The sequence below is a fragment of the Aethina tumida genome, chromosome 1 (assembly GCF_024364675.1).
Source record: "Aethina tumida isolate Nest 87 chromosome 1, icAetTumi1.1, whole genome shotgun sequence".
NCBI lineage: Eukaryota > Metazoa > Arthropoda > Insecta > Coleoptera > Nitidulidae > Aethina > Aethina tumida.
In genome coordinates this window covers 3,541,368-3,551,309 of record NC_065435.1, presented here as the reverse complement: position 1 = coordinate 3,551,309, position 9,942 = coordinate 3,541,368, and the positions used below count along the sequence as shown (strand labels likewise).

Sequence of the window (9,942 nt, the reverse complement as noted above, 5' to 3'; positions counted from 1 at the left end):
TGTATTTCTTAAAAAATATTGTGTTTTGTAAATATTATTAATACTTTTAGAAAGTAAGTACTTATTTCATTTTTAAGAGACAAGTTTTAACTCAATCAAACCACAAATGTACTATTATAATGTATTAGTTTTAAAATAGTAACAGTTTTAATGACATCAAATATAAACAAGAATGTCAAATTAATAACAATAAGGTGAAAATATTAATTTACAAATACATGAATATTTTTTGAGTGAGTACGAAAATAATTATTACAATAATAATAGTAAAATAATATCTGCAATAATATCAATATCAGATGCTGTGTCATACATTCCTTAAATAAAAAATAAAATAATAATTACAAAACAAATATATGAAAATAAATCATTATTATCTCCTACATAAACTAAATATAAACAGGAATTAATAATTCCCCGTCAAGGAAGTTTAATATTAATAGTGGAAGTAGTTCAAATAAAGTACAACTAAAATATTGAACTACATTTACAACACTTTGCATCTCGTCAAATTAACTTCTAGATACCTCCCAAAGTTTGGTTATTTAGCTTTTACTAAAGTTTTCAAGTAAAAACTAAAAATAAACAACTAAACGAAAGTCATTCACCTCTTCAACAGAAAATCTGAGACTACTTATTTCTTTCTTTAAAAAGTTATGGTTTAATAAATTTTTATTAATATTCATAGTAACATACCTGTTTTATTATATCAAGTTTTTAGTCCTCGTATAAATTTTTACGACAGTTTATTTCGATTATAAGTCATGAAGTCAATTCACGAGTATGAAATTATGATTAACAGTGAGATGAAAACTTCAATCTTAGGATATATATTTTTTTTAATGAGGTTGTGGTAATATTAAACAATAAAAATAAAGATGATGACAAGAATAAGAAATAATTGAGGCGTCATAAGTGTTGAAATGTTGTGTTGACGATGATCTCGAAATTAACTCCCAGTCGTAAACGTCTGAAATGAAATAATAAAATTACCTATGAATTTCAGAAAATATTACAAACCTTAAAATCCTTAAGTGGCCGAAGATATTTGACAATTCCTTCAACGTCTTGTTTACACCAACGTGTTAAATAAAAACATTATGTTGACGATGTTTTTAATTATTTTCAGCTTGGACTATTTTAATTTAATTAATTAAGACTTATACCTTCAGTAAATAATGTTTATAATAATCAGGAAGTAAAAATACTCTGTTGGCACAACAAATTATTGTGTCAAGAAGATGGTAATTACTACAATTAAAATTAGCTTCTTTAATAAAATATTTTGTAGTATTTATTACAAAATCAAAATAATATTATTGTCAGGAGTGAACGATGGACTTTGGCCTTAATCTGAAATTAATCACAGAACATAAAATGTTATCAAAAACCGTAAAAACGCTTCTTACCTTGTTAATGATAATCAACATCTTGGAAATAGATGATTCCATAAGGCTTGGCTGTAAAATTAACACTTTATAATTTAAAATTAACTTAAAATAATCACTTACTTATATTCGTTCACTGATCAGTCAAATTCATTCAATTTTTTTTCCATTTTCTTTCTTTTCGAAGTAGGACCCGTTCAGAAACTTAAAACTACAGTTTTGGTGGTTAGGTGACAATTAGAAATTTCTAACACTTATTTGATGATGTCTTTCCAATTTGGGGGAAACAAATGGTTACTCCAAAAATTTAATCCTAAAACAATGTTTAAAAATATAAAAAATAAAACTTGACAAAAAAGTTACCTTTGATAATCCTTTACGTTGTTATCCCTTATTCAACAGTAAAGGTACTTTATATATATATATATATATATATATACTTTTTTTGTTTTTTTTTCTTCTTCTTATCACCATAATCCAGTTGAGTTTGTACTATATGTTGTTGATTGTTACTCATTTTATATTCCTTACTTAATCTAATACATCAGTTGAAGTACTGGGTGCATATTGAAGTACTAACATCAGATGGTTTTAAGAGTTGATAGGTCTCAAACTTAATGGTAGTTGTTCGTTGTGGCATTTCTTCCATATTTTAAAATGTTCCAGGGTTTATCTAATACATCAGTTAAGGAGTTGAGATTATACATCAGATAGTTGGAAGAGTTGATAGGTCTTAAAATTAATGGTAATCACCGAATTCATCTAATACATCAGTTAAAATACTGGGTTTGAATTGAGGCACTATATATCGCATAGTTTCAATGCCTGGTAGGTCTCAAAATTAATGGTATTAAGATTAAGTCAGGGAGGTAGATTTTAAATAGGTTTCATATAGGAATAGAATGAGGTTTGTGTACTCTTCTTGGTCAATAACATTTATATGAAATAAAGTAATATGTTATTGTCCGGCAAGAACCACGAGGAGGTGAGAGTACGCTCTTGCCACAAGGATTTCTCAAACTGGGATGGATAATATAAAAAATAAAAACCTTCTTAATTTGTATATCAACTAAACGATTTAATTTTTTCAAATTAAAGGATACATAACCTTTCTGTTTACCTTAACGACCTCTTCAGTTCATCTACTTCTGAAATGTGAGAGGAGGCAAACTATAATTTTAATTAATGTAATGGAAATTAAACATGAAAATTGTTATTCTACTCCTCTTAGCCAATAAAATTTGTCTTGACAAATTTTATAGTCCAGCGAGAACCACGTGGAGGTGGGAGTAGTATTCTCGCCTGGAAGGGACGGGAAAGGTTCATTAGTGATAGGCTTTATTGGTTAGAATAATTGTCCTTAAATACCTATCCAGAACTTGATAAATTACTACTACAGCATTACATCAGAAATGCTGGTTAAGAAATAAATATACTGAATAGAAAATTAACATTGTTAATAAGGAACAAATAGTTAGGATTGGTCCAGCTCGCGACAGAAAAAAATCGAAATCTTTTTCTGCACAACAGTATTGTGTTTTTTAATTATGTACTCTTCTTCGTCAATAAGTTTTTTAAATGATTTAAAAAATATTGTCCGGCAAGAACCACGAGGAGGTGAGAGTACTCTCGAGGTTGGAAAAGGTGTAAAGGTTTGTTAATAAGGATGGTTTAGGTTAAAACATTGTAAATATAATTTATTTATATTATTTATTAAATCATAATAAATTTTTACATTGATTTCGTTTATAGACAAGGAAATTATATCATTAACAAATTACATAAAGTGAAAATTTTGATCATTATTAATATTGAACATAAATATTTATAAATAAAGATCTATTATTTCCTATAATTTGTGTTATTATAATTAAAATACTCAAATTATTACTTTATTATTATTAGTATTAATCATAAAAACAGAAGTCAAAATATAATTTTACACTGCAATACTTAAGAATATTTATATATTAATTTAAGGATGAAAAATAATAATTTACACTTATTACCTTATTACTTTGATTGGTAACTGGTGATTTAAAAATTGTTGTCCCCCATACTAATACAATATTATACATAGTAAACATTAATATATGTAATCAATACAATTAACATAAAGTAAATATATTTTATATATTTAATATTTAACCGAAACGTACACTCCCAATAAAAATACAACCAAAAATTTAATATATTTATAGTTTATTTACTTGTATAGCCATCTAGTGAATAGTAGCAAATTCACTATTGAACAATCCTGAGAGATCTGCTATGAGTGGAAAAGGTCCTTTTAAATTAAATGGAAAAATGAGCTTCAGAAAATTTTGTTAAAATCGAATTTATACTTTTTGATTTATAATAGAAATGTGATTTTTAATTATCGTTAGGTATATCAAAGAATATTTCTATAAATTATGTTTATCTTGTGATTGGTAAGCACATTTACGCCAACAAATCTATAATAAAAGCTTCAGAACAACCACAGTTTCAGTTGACATAACTACTTAATATTGACCATATATGGTTATTCCTTCTCTACAAATTCTTTATGTTATCAAAATTTTTAAGGAAAAATTGTTCTCATAAACACAATTTATGAGGGGATGTTATGGCTTTTATATAAGTTAAGTACAAAAGTTATAACTTAACTTTTTAATGTCTATGTGATGAGTCGTAGCAGTATGTGTATATTTTAATGCTAAGATTTGTAGCAATAATATATAACACAACTAAATACTAACTTATAAGTAATAAAGATTATAGTAATAACTTCTATAGCTTCGTTTTAGTTAAAGAAGACACATGAAAATTATTTCAGAGACTAGACTTCTAAGTAATTATTTTAAATTTATTTAATGACTTGAAACATTAAAACTGTTATTTTGTTTCAAGTCATAAACATATTTATATTATGGTTAAAGTAAAATGACACTAAAATATGGCACCGTTATATGAATTGAGCAACTTATTCCATTAAGACTAAACTAATATAAATATTATTTGAATTTAAAAAAGTGTGATATTATTCTTAACCTAATATATTTAAAAATATTTTGAGCAATTATCAAGATTTATTTAATACATATTGAATAAACTAAAACTAAACACTAGAACAAACTTATTCTATTAAGACTAAACTAATATAAATATTATTTGAATTTAAAGAAGTGTGATATTATTTTTAACATTAAATGCTTTTTGTACACAGTTTAGATCGCAACAAGATTTTTTGAAAACTAAACTGTACGTCAGAGAAATCCTTACTCGTTGTAGATGACACTGTTTAGGAAGGTTTAGAAAAAGGTGAACAAAAAGGCAGTATTTTGGGCAAGATTTATCAAGAAAAATTGTTTTAAAATAAGGAAATACATATTGAATAAACTGTCTTAAGATATGAAAAAGAAAACTAAACACTAAAGGTACAACTTATTCTATTAAAACTAACCTAATATAAATATTATTTTAAAGAAGTGGGCTTTTACTCTTAACATTAAATGCTTTTATGTTCCCATTTTATACAGTTTAGAGTGTAGCGAAATCTTTTGAAAACTAAATTGTACATCAGAGAAATACTTATTCGTGGCGTTTTTTGAAGATTATAGACTAAAGTAAATTTGGGAAAATTTTTTACAGAAAATTAAATTGAAATCTGAAAATACGACACTACAAATTATTGTGTTAAGACTATTACCTATTGTTAAATATTGTTTTGTTCAGTTTTGACTGCAATGAAAATTAAATTACTTATTCATTATAGATGACACTTTAGAAAAATTTTGAAAAAAGTGAGTTTTTGACCAATTTGCAGGGGAATTAAATTGAAATATGAAACTACACTGAATAAACTGTCATGAGTTATCAATAAAACAAAACACTTAATAGCGAGATCTTTTTAAAATTAAAAAATACATAAAAAAAATACTGATTCTTTGTAGATGGCACTTTATGGAAGATTTAGAGAAGAGGCAATTACAGAAAATTATGCTTATATTTTATAGCTACTTTATTTAGGTTAAACACATTGAAAAATTAAGTACTTTCAGAAACTTAAAACTAATTGTATATGTGCACTCAATAATTTGTCAATATATTCTGTATTAATCATATTTTTGTGGAAATTTATTTTATAAACGAAACGGAATGTGTCGAAGTGAGATCTTTTGAAAACTAAAAACTAAATATTGTTTTGATAATATTTTTGTTAATTAACCCAGATTAAGTCGCAGTGTGATCTAAAATTTAATTATAAACAATTATATGCGGTCCCTATAAAATAATATTATAAATAAGCGTATGAGTTATGTATATATGAAATAAAACTTAAAATAATGGTCCTTTTGCACTAAAAATGTTCACTCTGATAAATTATTTAATTCTTGCTGCTTTGAGATCTTTCGGTAACTGGAATTTATTAAAATGTAAATTATTGCACTGATTAGATAAACATAAGTTATAGATAAGCATTTAAAGCCATTAAGTATTAAGTTGGGTTAGTTGTTTAAAAAAAGTACAGCGTAAATTATTAGTTAGATTATCATCAGGGACGTACCCCCTAATGAGGTGTAAACGTTAATAAAATAAAATAAACGCTCTAAAACCCATTAAGTACATTGTGCAAATTTATTAATTCATTTTTCCATAAAATTATAAAATTACCACCTCCATTTACAGACAAATCAACCTAATTTCAGTTTCAATAGTTTACAGTTATCGGGAGGAACGAATTGAATTAACTAACGTTAAATTAAACAGTAAAACTAAATCCCAAAAATAAACCCCCTACTATAAGATTAATATAAAATATTACTTAAACATTAAATGGAAAATCTGGATGTACGCCTTTCATTGCTCCACATGTGGTAAATTATTTCTATTATCCAGTTTTTGAAATGCTTCTATAATTCAGTGATTTTATGTGTGCCAATTTGAATTATTACCGATGATAATTTTATTGGTTTGAAGTAGATGTGTACATCGTATTTTATGTTGCTATGGCCAATTTTGGTTTGAATGAACGACGATATTCCAGAAAATACCTGTGGAATTATAACGGTGATAAAATTATTTAATTAAATCACAAAAAATGAAGAATTTGGTATTAATATATAAATTTTAGACATATTTAGATATTAAAATACAAAAATAGCATGTTTATTGAAATTTCAAAACATTGTTATATGCAAAATATATGTTTATGTATTTCTATTTATTCCAAAGATTATGAAAATATACTAAGATACTAAATAAAGGGAGGCTAAATGTACGTAAGGTTGTTTTATTTTATAGTTACTCTATTTTTGAATCTTGAACAATATAGATATAACTGACAACAATATAGATATTTTGACGTACACTTTTATTCAGACAAATGAAAATTTCTGAAGTTGTTCTACATATGAGCGAATGTTACATAAAACAACATCGACGAAGTGTCGAGTGAGTCAATACATTCCGACGTAAAAATTATCTGAACGTAAATAAAGTGACTTATCACATACATGGTTCCAAAACAATATCTGTTTGATCAGGAAATTTATTTATTTATGCACGTGCAAAAGTTAGTGGGAAAAAGAAGTTTAGAAAACTATACGTTTTATTATTTATTGTGATAAATAATGTCGTCTCGCGGAAATGCATTTGTCTGATATTTTAATTATGCAACGCATAAGTTCCAATCATATTAATAACTAATAAACGAATCATAATAAGGCATTTTATCGGTGTAACTAATATCGGATTAACTATGCATAAAACATGCCCCAGAGATAAAAAGTAATTACTCATAAAAGAAGTTTATGAACCTGCAAATTTGCATGCTAAAAGTAATGTGAAATAATATTTCACTCAAATAATGTGAATATTCATTCCTAATTGGATAATTGATAAAAACTTTTAATTGACAAATCAAAAATTTATTTAAAGAAATCAGCTAAAGGAAAGAAGTTATTCTGTAAAGGATTATTTCATATAGTCTTTAAATATAGTTAAATAATCGTGTAAATCTGTAAATAAACTGACATACATATGATTCACATATTGATATTAATATTTTACTTTCAAATCAAATGAGGTATTTTTTTATTTAAAAAAATACTCACCAAAACTTCTGAAGCATAAAAATTTAAAACGTGATCGCCTGAAATAGTCAAATAATTTATTGTTAAAATTATAACCAATTTAATTTATTACATAAAAAGTGTATGGGATTTAAGTAAGATGTAAGACTTAACATTGAAATCAATTTATTGTATCGATTAAGTTGCACGTTGAACAAGATAATTTGATAGAACTACTTATGCAAACTTATTAATAGAAGCGGTTTTATCACATCTTTAAAACTACTAAAAATAGATTGTTTTATAAGTTGTTTGAAAATATGATCGATAAACCCATTCAAGGCATTATCAACGCTTCCCTATTTGAGACGATGGTGTTTTGGAAATCCTCACTGAAGTTGGTCTTCGATGCAAAACACTGTATCACGATATTTTGAAGTCTTTGATTTGTTTGAATATTGATCTTTTTCTTTTAAATAAATAGTATTTAAATTTTACAAGCTCTTTATTATTGTTAATTAAGAATAACTCTAAAATTTGCAAATTTGTTTAAGTTTTTAAAATTTGAGGAAAGTAATGGTGAAAATTAATATTTTTGATACTAATAAAATTATACGAATATTATATCAAAAATTAAAAATTATGACCTAAAAAACACTTAAAATTGTATAACAATATTTTTATAGAGATACTGCAAAAATAAAAAAATAAATGTTATTTGAAAGAAAATTTAATAAGTGTGAGACTAAATAATAAAAATTATGAAATTAAATTATAAAATTTTAAAAATTGGAAAAGAACATCAAGAATTTAATAAATATGAAAAACTCTTGAATTTAAATAATAAGAATTATTATTATAAATGTTCCAAGTTTATACAATAAAATATATGATAAATTTCACTAATATTAATTATATAAAAATAAAAATTCACATTTTCTTAACAAAAGTTAAGAATTTATTGAAACTTTGAAAAAAGAAATATTAAACTACAAATTTAAATAACACATCTTTGAAGTTAATGTGGAAAAAATTCTAAGCTAAATCCTAAATGACAAAAATTATAAAATTAAATTATAAAAGTTCATAATTTACTACATATAATAAATTTTAGGGACATTTAAAAATTAAGATAAAAAAGAAAGATGATGAAAAATATAAGCTTGAAAATCAATAGATAATTGAGGAAAATTTATTAAATTATAAAAATTTAGAAAATAAATATAAAATCTGATAAATGAAATATTAAAATAATAAAATACTAATTAATTCTTCAAACTGAAAATAAACATAAACGAAGGTCAATTTCAAAATTTAATAAATAAAATTTATAAAACTCTTTAATTTAAATAATTTAATTATAAAAATTTAATATTTGAACACAATAACATATAATAAATTCCAGAGACATTAACCTAATTTATATTTAAAATTTTCGAATTAACTTTATAAAACTAAAAATAAATATCTTGAATTTAAATAACAGAAATTATAAGAGTAAATTAAAAAATAAAATAATAAAATATATTAATAGAAGCAATATGTATATTTAACTTTTAATAAAGAAGTACAATACGATATTTAATCAAAACTCAAGATAAAAAACAAAGATGTAACCATGTAATATAATTATAAATATTAAAAAATAATATTAAATAATATCTAAATTATAAAAATGAAGAAAAGCAAAAATTATTTACCTTTTTCCTGGCTCGTTTACGACGACGTGAGAACACCATACTCTCAAAGTCCAAAATCAAAATTCCAACCCAACTTAAAATTGAAAAATAAGTTTATTAGATTGATGAAAATCACAACAAACATAGTGTATAGAAGTAATAAATTAGAAAGCTTACATCAGAAGTACTCTAGAAGTAAATCTAGTAATTAATTGGAGGGAACTGGACAAACTGATCGCGTTTGTGCAACTTCGCGCTATTTAGAGAGTACCGGCATCAAAGATGGCGCATTTCCCTCCCCACCAATTGAGCGAAGTCCGTTCTGCGCAATTGTGACTTAGGTCTTCTAAGGCTGCGTCGTTCCCATTGGTCGGACACTATGTCGGCTTCGTTTTATAAAACTGACTAGACGATTAGTTCATCTCTGTCATTGGTTGTTGTTAAGCGCCACTGACTGACAATGACGAACAGTTTTAGACATTTAATTATGTTTTATTATTCTTATTACTGTTCCAAATTAAATGGAACTGAACTGGATATTTTTAGAAAAGAACATATAAATAATTATAGCGATTTGTCACGTTTAAAACGGACATTAACGTAATCATTTTCCACGAAACGTAATGATACGTGTAACGATGTGATCGTTCAATAAACAAATTCTTTTGATAAATAAATAGTTTATCGATTGTTCGTTCGAAAATATGTATCGCTGTAGTATTTATTACACCATTCTTTAGATTAGCAGAAAGACAATACTTTTGGCGAGCCACCCAGTTTTATGAAACGAATTCTTTAGATAAAATTATTTATTGTTAC

At 25.0% G+C, this 9,942-nt stretch overlaps 2 long non-coding RNA genes across 2 annotated transcripts; both read right to left on the bottom strand.

Moving 5' to 3' along the window:
* Positions 1-203: 203 nt before the first annotated feature.
* LOC109608326 (uncharacterized) lies at positions 204-2,372 on the bottom strand. The gene is made up of 5 exons (XR_002192290.2): positions 1,752-2,372; positions 1,512-1,701; positions 1,410-1,460; positions 1,021-1,353; positions 204-970 (listed from the first exon to the last, which is right to left on the bottom strand). It is a non-coding gene; the product is annotated as an uncharacterized LOC109608326 (long non-coding RNA).
* Positions 2,373-5,467: 3,095 nt separating this feature from the next.
* Positions 5,468-9,217, bottom strand: LOC126266464 (uncharacterized). The gene is made up of 3 exons (XR_007548816.1): positions 9,145-9,217; positions 7,487-7,524; positions 5,468-6,424 (listed from the first exon to the last, which is right to left on the bottom strand). It is a non-coding gene; the product is annotated as an uncharacterized LOC126266464 (long non-coding RNA).
* Positions 9,218-9,942: the final 725 nt, after the last annotated feature.